Below are 11,580 nucleotides of genomic sequence, written 5' to 3'. Positions count from 1 at the left end.
AACTTCAGTGCCTTTAGAAATGTCGCTTTTACTAGGGAATTCAGCTGGTTCACTGCAAGACTGTTGCATTCAAGCTTCCCCTACCCCGGCTGAACTATTGACTTTGCTTTAGCCATTTCTCTTTCTAGTCAGGAGCTGTCTTTTATTCCAACTGGATTTTACTTTTTGATTATAGTCAGCTCTTGTTAAGTTATCTGATATTCTGCTCAGCTGCTGTAAAACACTCTAGCTTATGCTGAGCAGGTCATGGGGGGCTGAAGCCAATCTCAGCAAACATAGGTTACAGGGCACTAATGCATTGCAGGGTGAAAACACATACACATACAGACAAGGGCCAATTTAGCACCCTGCAGATCTTTGGACTGTAGGAGGAAATCAGTTAACCCAGAGGAAACCCACATAGCCATAAGGAGAAAATGCTTCACACAGGGAAGAACCAGGACATGAACTGTAGTCTCCTTACTGCAAGGCAGTAGCACTACCACTGTGCCTCCATACCAACAACAAATAAATACAAAAATGTTGACTAATATTGACACAAACAAGAACATTTCTGGAATAACTACTGTAAGGGATGACAGGTATGGGCTGGTGCCCTGATTGGGACAGGTCATGATTCATTACTCTGTTGGGAGGCTAATATAATTAAAGAACATGAGAAACAATGTATTCAGAGCAGTGGCTTCCATGGAATGCTAGATGGCAGCACAACCAGACTAGGACTTCCACATTTGTTGATTTTGCTTTTGCGGCAGGTTATCCAAGATTGTGTAGCCCACATATGTGAACTTAATGATGACTTTCAGCTTGTAGTCGGCAATACTGATGGAAGGGTTGGTTTTTACATGTTGACCTATCACCTGTGTCTTCTTCAGGTTAATGAAGCGTTTAGACTTCCTTTAGGCTTCCATGAGGTTGGTCATAAGGGACTGTGTGTGGCTACAACTACGTCATCAGCAAGCAGGAAATTTCTTACAAGTTATATCTGCACCTTGATCTTTGCTCAAAGTCTTGACATTGTGGGGAAGTTGTGATTTGTATCTTGTATGGAAATAGATGACACCTGTGGCCTCTCCAAAGGCATACTTATGTAGGAGAGCAAAGAAGGTTCCACAATTTCAGAACATACTCCTGCTTCACCCTGGTGAGTATGTCAAAGAACTCTGATGTTGTGCTGTCAAATACAATGGTCCCGTTCATATCCCCATGGAATGACTTGCCAGTTTTGGTAGGGATCTCAAAGAGGCCCTTTCTGCTCATGAGGTTAAATGCCATGGTAATATCAATGAAGATGAGGTATAGTGGTTTCTGCTACTTCTCACACTTCTCCTGCAGTTTCCTAACAGAGATCATGTTAATGGTGGATTACTATGCCCTAAACCTAAAAATACTACTTTTCACTTATGTAGCACCTTTTTCATGCTCATGGTGCTTTACAGAGTCACAGAAAGGACAGCATATATAGGGTACCAGTAATGGTGTACTGCACAATAACGTGCAGTGAATACACTTGATTTGAGCATTCCTAGTTTTCATCCTCTTTCTCTGTCTCTGTTTATCATTTGTTTGCTCAGAGGTTGAAACGCTTGCTGCTTCCTGAGCAGCTCTTCTTGTCTCCACCCTAGCAGCCCATTGCTTCTCTTCTTTTGTTGGCATCTTTTTGCATTAAAGCTGATTAAGTTAGTTTTTGTGTTGCAATTACTTAGTACGTTTTCTTTCATTTTTCACTTAAGCTGGCACTTAAGTCTTTAATCTGCCTCAAGAATGATTAGTAAAGGTGGTAGGGAATGAGTACGGCGCCCATACGTATGCACCGCACAGCCGTCCAGCTGTGCGCGGCTGAGAGTTGATTCTACATGTCATGTCTGACAGTTTCAAATGCTGCACTAAACTTCAACAGAATTAATATGCTGGTTTGTCCAGAATCTGTTGTCATAATCAAATTATTAGTTGCCCAAAGCAGAGCAGTTATATAGCTGTGCTGTGCTTTGAAACCAGACTGAAAGGGTTCCATCAAATTATTAGAAGTTAAGTATTGATGAGTGTGAAGGATACAACATGTTTAAGAACTTTTGACAGAAAAGGAAAATTAGAAATACGCTGCATATTGTTAAGATTGTTAGCATCAAGACCAGACTTTTTAACATTGGTGTTTTGAAGCAATTTTAAAAGTGTCTGGCACAAAGCCAGTGTCAAGGGATGTACTGTATTTATTATTGTTGTAACAGTCGGGATTATGGCATGAAGGCAGGTTTAAAGAAGTGTAGTGGGAATGGGGTCCAGTACTCAAGTAATCAGCCTCATCTTATAAAGCAGGTCATTAAAAATGCAGATGTGACTGGCGAAAATTCAGAAAAGGAACTGGATGGAGTGGGAAGAAAGTGAAAGATATAAATGGATGACAGATTTATGTTAGTTGAATTATTTAGATGTTTAATTTTATTATAGAAAAAATGGAGTAATTTTTCATAGACTTCAGTAGTAGAGGTAATTGGGTCAGGTGCAGATTGAACTAGTTTATTAACTACATAAAACAAAACCCTTGGGTTATAACTGCCACTTTCTATTATTCCGCCATAATGCATGTTATTGAATGCAGTTATTGCATCTCTATAAGTACTTTGATGGTCAGAGAAAGCCTGGATATGCACAGTGAGACCAATCTTATGTGAAATTCTCTCAGGGTGTTGGCCAGTTGCTTTCATTGACCATAATTCTGGAATGGAGGAAAACAGAAAAAGATCAGAGATGGATCCAATAAGGATAGAGCAGGGGTGTCAAACTCATTTTCACCCCGGGTCCTCATCAGCTTTATGGTTATTCTCAAAGGGCCAGTTGTAAGTGTAAGACTACATAAATGCAACTATTCCTTGACATATTGTTAGACAACTGTCTCTGCATTTAATTATTTATTCAACTGTACAAATATATATATTTACGTGAACATAAAATTATATGATAGTATATTGATATATATTATCATAACATAAATCCCTTCAATGTATCAGACTCAGAAACCCACATTACTCCATCAATCAAAGATCAAACTTTTCAAGTGAATAACAAAGACAAATATCATCAAACACATGTTATTACATTAACTTTGTTCAAAACTTTTTTGTCACAGTTGAGAGGGGCAGAACTATGGTACTATAAATAATTGTGACTGGTAAGAACATGTGAGACAGATGTGGCATTTCACAAAAACAAATGGCGGGAGAGGGCATACATCCAACTATTGAGAGATGGTTTTGATTACAGTAAATATTTGGCTGTATGAATGCATACACACCTGTAAACACACTGTGGTTGCAGTCTGCCTTTTAATTCTTGGACAATATGTTGTTTTTCTAGGTGGCTAAATTTAGCATACCTGACTCCGTGTTTGGTGTTGAAATGCCGAAGTAAATTGTATTCCTTCATTACCAACACTGCCTCGTAACACAGAAGACAAACCATTTTTTCTCCTTGAAGCACAAACATGCATTTGCTTTTTCATCTTTCATTAAATTGTCTTCCCTCTGCATCAATTTTTCTCTTTTTAGACATTTGGGGATATCTGTAGATTTATTTCAACCCCATCACTTCTTAGAAAACAGTTTTAGCTAAAAAATTAGCAGTAGGATGCATTCATTTTGCAGGTAAAAAAAAAACCAACTTGCATTATGGGAGATATAGTTTATCATCACTTTGTAAAGTAGCATGGACATTTTTTGAAGAAAATCATATGGATTTATGTTACATGGCGGGACAGATTTTGCCTGTGGGCCTCAAGTTTGACATATGGGATAGAGGGACAGACAGTTTTAAGGTTTCTGAAAGTAATTCAACATTTACAGGTAAGAGGAGGGAAATGTAATGAGACAGTGAAAAGTACTGCTTTATGGTCAGAGAATCTCAAATCACTCCTCTAAGTGTTCCCAACAGATAAGCCAGATGTGCAGATCAAGTCCAATATATGACCACAAGAGTGGGTAGGGAAATCAACATGTTGCACCAAGTCAAAACAATCTAGTGAGGATAGGAATTCATTCCACAGTTTACATGTAGAAATGTCAACATGGAGGATGAAATTGCTAAGAAGAGTGATTCTCTGGGAAAGGGAACTTAACTGGGTTAGTAGTTCAGTCAGATCAGATAAGAAAGATTGTATTTTGGAGGATGAAAGAAAACAATAAGTAAGAGATTCACGGAGATTCAAGATGGACTCTCTCTGAAAGCATCTGCAGCCACTTCAGGGCAACTCTAGCATACAGGTATAGCTCTGAATAATGTTCTGTCCAGTATTTCACCTGGATGTTTTGATCTTTGATAACCTTAGTAGGGCAATCCTATTCTGTGATGGACTGATGGTGCAACAGGTGACATCTCAGCACCACACTAGTTTGAAAGGAATACTGCGAGATCTTTTGTTTAGTGGCTGGAGTGCCAGTCCTGCCACCAACCCCGGAGTTCTCCCTGCAAGTTGGAGGACCTGCTTTCAGTGCTGGAAATAGGTTAACATCATACCCAGGACAAAGCAATTGCAGGTTAAGGAACATGCTGAAGGGCCCAATGGAGTGGAATCACTTCTGGCATTTACGGGCTTCTAACTGGCAACCTTCCGATTGGTGTTGCAGATCCCTAACCTCAGAGCCGTGCCTTAGCAGAAAAAAAAAATGATAGTAACTCAACAATGTACTCCAGACTGTAGACTAAAGAAAAAAAGGAATGCAAAGTTATAAACAACTATGCTACTTCATTCAACTGAATTTAGTACCAAGAAAGTTGAGAGAGATGATTAAAGGATAATTTTACGAACCTAGCATTCAAAACCTACATTAGGAGAGTTATGGAATCCTGGATGCACTTTTAACACTTGCCTTTTTCTGAACACATTCATTTTATGTTGCCTGACAGTGATGATTACTGTTATCTGCAAGAAAGTTTGAAATTGATATACTGTACAGCTGTCTTAATATATTTTCTTAAGTCTAGGAACGTACGTTTTACCATCGTTCGTTTTGTTGTTGTTGTTTTTTTTTTATAAGGTGAAGTACACATACTGCGGTGGGCTGGCGCCCTGCCTGGGGCTTGTTTCCTGCCTTGCGCGCTGGGATTGGCTCCAGCAGACCCCCGTGACCCTGTAGTTAGGTTGGTTAATGGATGGATGGAAGTACACGTATTCTGGAGTCTAATGGATTTACAAAGCTCCTCCACTAATGTCAGCGAAGTAGAAATATTTTTCCTCTTATTATCATCAGCTAATCATATTTTAGATAGCTTTATTTCTCTTGTGTACATACATTTTCCTTTATTTATTAAACTGATGTTTGACAAATGTATCCATAAGGAGCACTGGGAACAAATGCCACATATACATTTTTATTTACTAGTTAATTACAATACCTTAAATCGATTGTGTTATAATTTAATGCCGAAACTGTAGTTTACTTAGCGTATGTCTCCCGTCGCATTTAATACACACGTTTTTATAAAGAAATCAAGCACTACTTACACTGTTCGCTGTTTGTTGTTTCATTCAGCCGGCTCACTCGTCACTTGATTATAAGACCTGCCGGCGACTCTGTGGCTCATCCTTTCACTTTGTGCGAATCAGCTGCTTTGCTCGTTTCTTGATTATGCAGCTTTTCGTTGTTGAGCTTGTAAACTATATTTTCAACTTCTCTTCTGCGTGAATATTTTGAAAGTAGTGGAATTCTGGAGTGGAGGCTGGCGGAAAGCTGCAGGAGTAAGGAGATTTCGTCTTTTTTCTAGATTTACTTTATTGATGTTGTGATTTGCACGCGTAAGTTTATGTAAATACTAAATATGATTTCATAATGTCTCTGATAAATACACCCAGTTCTTTTTGATTGGATGAAGTTTTAAAATGTACTTATGTTTTTAATTAAGCTTTTAAAAACATGCCAGTGTAAAGCAAGTTACTTATTTGTGAGGTTACGGTTTTTCTTCTCGTTAAAAATAACATGTCCACTTAAGAAAGCGTGAATGAGGGCATGGCGTTTATTTGTTACTGTTGTGACGCCCGACTAAAACTTTCCATAAACCTTCTCGTGGGCCGTTTTTACAATCGCGTAATACTTCCTTCAAGCATAGAGGCCCACGACTGCTTCTGACGCGTTTTAGAACTCTAGCCCTCCTCTTAAACAAGCTTCCTGGTGCAGTCTTAACCTTATGTTTTCTTCAGGCTTGTTTCACACTTTGTACAGCTAAATGATTATTTTTACGCGTGCACACATGTTTATAAAACGTCCTTTTAATTTTTTTTTAAAGAATTATACTAGACAAAAGTGACTTTTATATTTTTTTTTTACGGCAGCTAACAAAATCAAGATTTGATTTTTATAATCGTCGCAGTTTATGTGTAATAATGAGAGAGGAGTGTTTAAACATATCCGGTTTTACATTTTTAATTTTAGCAAATGTCATGACGAAAGACTTGTCACACGGTGTAAGCTTAGGCAGAGTGCAGATAAATTTCTTTAATCCTCTGCATCGTTCGTTAAGTAGTATTCTGTGCTTGACTGCAGGTGTTTTTTGTAGAGGCGCTAATGGGTTACCTGACAACACAGTGAGCGCTACAGTACAATCATTTTGGCCGAAAAAAATATGCTGTAGTTTATGACCTGTGTGATGCAGTATGTAGTTGAAAAGGGGATGCAGTATACAGAAAATGCATAGCAGTAAATGCTTAAAAATGAAAAGTTAGCATTATAACATTTCTTCTGAGTATAATCTGCCTGGCTCTGGTGTAATTATAGTTTATTCAGTCTAGTCCAGGTAAAATTATGTGCTTTAGTGATAGGTCTTGAAGGCATGGTCTTTATGAATTCATTTTATTGTTGTCAATAATTATACATACCTTAATTGATTGCTGCTGTCATATTCTCTTGTATGGTAATATGGTGATGCAATAGATAATGTCATCCTCTTAGCTTTGGATTTGAATTTGACCTTGTAATTCTTTTTGTGTGATCCCTGGTAGTATCTGTTTTCTGAGTGGGGCTTAGGGTTAACTCTTGTTTTCCTCACAATTCCCATGGACATGCATGTTAATTGGCACCTCTAACGTTCTTCTGTATATATTAGTATAGGTGTCTGAGTATTTCCTGCAATGAGTTGCCAATCTAAAAATTCACTAGGATCAGATAACATGCATTCTCCAGTGCTTAAAGAGCTAAGCTAGCAGCACCAAGTCCCAGTAACATTAGATCAGTGACTCAAATAACCATTAATTACTTGTTTATCACTAGAATCCCTGAAGCCTATAAAAACTTGTAATGCCGGGCCACCTTAAATTCCCCTGCACCTCTTCATCAGCGTGGTTTGTTTTGCAAATGTTGATCAGTATGGCCAGCAAGCAGCCTGCTATCCCATCCCTCACTGACGCAGCTTTAGGGCTCGTTTATACTTCTTCACACTCAGAATGCATACGTGCACGCATCATGACTGCCACACATTCCCAGCCTTCATTTGATGTATCCTCTGAGCAGGTCCTCGGAAATTAATGCAATGCGTGTGCGTGTTGCAGTCCAGGCAATAAGTTGGGGGGTGCATTATGTTAAAAGTCTGAATGTGATGTCGGAGTCTCTGTTTACTATCTACGTGTGACAGAAAAACGGTATGAGAATCCTCCGGGATCGATGTGCCTGCTTAGATGTTTGATGTGGTGAAGCAAAATGCTGACATACAAATGTGTTTGTGGCACTTTTATAGTCAAGCATTGTATACTCCCCATCACAATGTCACAATACATTTTAAAAGTCTCACATATGTTCTGTATCAAGGTGCAAAAAAAAAAAAACACACCAACAGAATGTACAGCACTGTATTTTAGCCACAGAGAAAAAAATTACACAGTTATGATTAAAGTGGAAATTTCGACTTAAATCTCAAAACATCTACTATAATCTCGTAGTTTACTTTATAATTAAAGTAGACCGTCGTAAACATCATCTTAAATCCGACCCAGTTGTTAATTACTACCTGCTTCTGGGGCTTCCTTATCTGACAGCAGAGGCAAGCAGCAATAGATCACCACACAGAACACATTAAATGTACAGTATGATATTCCAACTCTGCATATTTAGAATCTTTAGATTTATACTTGATATGACATTCATGATGAAATGTATTAAAGTACACTCACCTAAAGGATTATTAGGAACACCATACTAATACGGTGTTTGACCCCCCTTTCGCCTTCAGAACTGACTTAATTCTACGTGGCATTGATTCAATAAGGTGCTGAAAGCATTCTTTAGAAATGTTGGCCCATATTGATAGGATAGCATCTTGCAGTTGTTGGAGATTTGTGGGATGCACATCCAGGGCACGAAGCTCCCGTTCCACCACATCCCAAAGATGCTCTATTGGGTTGAGATCTGGTGACTGTGGGGGCCATTTTAGTATAGTGAACTCATTGTCATGTTCAAGACCCCAATTTGAAATGATTCGAGCTTTGTGACATGGTGCATTATCCTGCTGGAAGTAGCCATCAGAGGATGGGTACATGGTGGCCATGAAGGGATGGACATGGTCAGAAACAATGCTCAGGTAGCCCGTGTCATTTAACCGATGCCCAATTGGCACTAAGGGGCCTAAAGTGTGCCAAGAAAACATCCCCCACGCCATTACTCCACCACCAGCCTGCACAGTGGTAACAAGGCATGATGAATCCATGTTCTCATTCTGTTTACGCCAAATTCTGACTCTACCATTTGAATGTCTCGACAGAAATCGAGACTCATTGGACCAGGCAACATTTTTCCAGTCTTCAACTGTCCAATTTTGGTGAGCTTGTGCAAATTGTAGCCTCTTTTTCTTATTTGTAGTGGAGATGAGTGGTACCCGGTGGGGTCTTCTGCTGTTGTAGCCCATCCGCCTCAAGGTTGTGCGTATTGTGACTTCACAAATGCTTTGCTGCATACCTCCGTTGTAACGAGTGGTTATTTTAGTCAAAGTTGCTCTTCTATCAGCTTGAATCAGTCGGCCCATTCTCCTCTGACCTCTAGCATCGACAAGGCATTTTCGCCCACAGGACTGCCGCATACTGGATGTTTTCTTTGTAAACCCTAGAAATGGTTGTGCGTGAAAATCCCAGTAACTGAGCAGATTGTGAAATACTCAGACTGGCCCGTCTGGCACAAACAACCATGCCACGCTCAAAATTGCTTAAATCACCTTTCTTTCCCATTCTGACATTCAGTTTGGGGTTCAGGAGATTGTCTTGACCAGGACCACATGCTTAAATGCATTGAAGCAACTGCCATGTGATTGGTTGATTAGATAATCGCATTAATGAGAAATTGAACAGGTGTTCCTAATAATCGTTTAGGTGAGTGTATGTATGTTACATTTGCAGATAAATTGTTAATTTCATTTAAATAATGAATACTGTTAATTACACACATGGGGGGTGACACGGTGGCGGAGGGGTAGCGCTGCTGTCTCACAGGGAGTTACGTTGATGGTGTTGGAGTTTTCATGTTTTCCTGTGGGGTTTCCACAGTGTGCTCTGGTTTCCTTCCAAAGATATGCAGATTTGGTGAGGCTAAAATGATGCTATTGTATGTGAGTGCTTGTATTCACCTTGTGATGAGATGATGCCCCATCCAGGGATTGTTTCTACCTTGTGCCCAATGCTAGCTGAACACATCCCCGGATTGATGGATTTAATCATTAAACATCCTTTTCAGAGATATTCAGCTTTCTCACCGTTATGATATCTCGCACTGCCACCTGGTGGAATTTTCCAGATTTACATAAAGTACGAACAGTAAAACACTTGCGTAGCAGTATCGTTTGCTGGAGCATGCATTGCATCGTGTGAAGTATAAACCTGGGTGGTATTTTTCGTATGTGGATTACTCGCTTAGCCGGATGTAATTGTTAACGATTTGGCCTGATCCTGGATCTTTGGGTTTTTTCGAAACTCTTGCTGGAAGTGTTGTCATAGCAACACATCGTAATCCTCAAACCTGCTCGGTTCTATATAACCAAGGATTAGCTCACACGTAATCAGTGACGGTGCATGGAATTCATCCAGTTATGGCTTCGCCGTTCATGAATGAGCGACTAGTTGATATTGGTGCGCAAATTATACATAGAGAATTCATATAGAAATCATATAGAGAGGGTTTTGCGCGATCTGCAAGATCCTTTATTCTCCTGGAGGAAATTCTTTTCAAAAGATACTGCTTTAGCCGATGGGGAATATTGTACCTCAATGATTTATTAGCTCCTTATATTCAAAGTGAAACTCGGCGAAGTCGGGCTCTCACAACCACACAGACAGTATGCATTGCTTTGTGGTTTCTTGCAAGCGGCACTTTTTTTATATACTGTAGGCGATGTGGAACATCTATTGAAAAGTGCAGTTTGCCAGGCAATTCTTAAAGTCTCTTTGGCTCTGAAACATTTCCTTTGAGTTTTCATAGTGTTTCCTGGACACCTGCTTGTGCAGACCATAAAAGAGGCGTTTCATGCCATTGCAGGTAGGTAATACACAGGAAAAAACGCCCACAGTTCCATAAAGAATCTCACATTCAGCCTAACATTCTCATTACCTAGGATTTCCAAATGTGATTTGGGCATTGGATTGTACGCAGATCCGAATAAAGGCCCCATCAGGTCCAAATGAGCCAGATTACGTGAACAGAAAAGGCTTCCACAGTATTAACGTGCAGGTAATGTCACTTTTTGAAAGAGTCGAAAATAGCCAATAGGTATGTTGACAGTTAAATTGTTTGACCTACATGCTATCAATTCTCAGATGATCTGTGATGCATCCTACCTTGTATCGAATGTGGAGGCTAAATGGCCAGGGTCTATTCATGACTCTAGAATTTTTAAGGAGTCACACCTGTATCGGACATTTAAACAAGGTAATAATCTAATTATTAATCATGGTGATATTTGTGTTGTGTTCACAATTTTTACATATTCCACAGGTTGCCATGATTGAATCCTGCTTGTGGACAGGGGATATGTCTGTAGGAATTTTCTAATGACCCCGTTTCCTGACCCCAACCCTGGGCCACAAACTTGATATAGTGCAGCTCTGTCTAGGACAAGGGCACAAATTGAAATGACCTTTGACCACCTGAAGGAGATATTTCAATGTCTAAAACGGCTGAGGGTTGCACCTGACAGAGCATGTGACATAATTGTGCATGTTCTGTCTTATACAACATAGTGACCATCATAAAATAGAGTCCCTGAGGTTTTGGTGCAGCCTGATGATGACCTTGACCCAGTGCACCTTGAGCAAACCAGTGGCAGAGCTGCCAGAGACAATTGTGGCCCAACATTTTCAATGAAAAAGACAACAGTCGTTTCACACAAAACTGATTTATTATATATTATGGACCTTCAGCCTGTAAGGAGGAGAACATAAATTAAGGATACACTTACGCATACACTTCATGGGAAAGAGAAGAGAATTTTGTTACCAATTGTTTTTCTAGTATTTTTATCTGCAACTTCATTTTGGTTGTCTTCAGTTCATGAAGTTCCATGTCCTGCTGTATTTTACTCATTTTTAGTTTCCTGTACGTGATTTTCTGCTGAAGATAT

At 39.5% G+C, this 11,580-nt stretch overlaps 1 long non-coding RNA gene across 1 annotated transcript; it reads left to right on the top strand.

The window, feature by feature from the left end:
* The first annotated feature begins 10,576 nt into the window (after positions 1-10,576).
* Positions 10,577-11,183, top strand: LOC120532779. The gene is made up of 3 exons (XR_005634365.1): positions 10,577-10,691; positions 10,778-10,889; positions 10,956-11,183. It is a non-coding gene; the product is annotated as an uncharacterized LOC120532779 (long non-coding RNA).
* Positions 11,184-11,580: the final 397 nt, after the last annotated feature.

Source organism: Polypterus senegalus, chromosome 7 (assembly GCF_016835505.1).
Source record: "Polypterus senegalus isolate Bchr_013 chromosome 7, ASM1683550v1, whole genome shotgun sequence".
NCBI classification, from domain to species: domain Eukaryota; kingdom Metazoa; phylum Chordata; class Cladistia; order Polypteriformes; family Polypteridae; genus Polypterus; species Polypterus senegalus.
The sequence above is the reverse complement of the archived record's forward strand: the minus strand, read 5'-3'. Positions and strand labels throughout refer to the sequence as shown.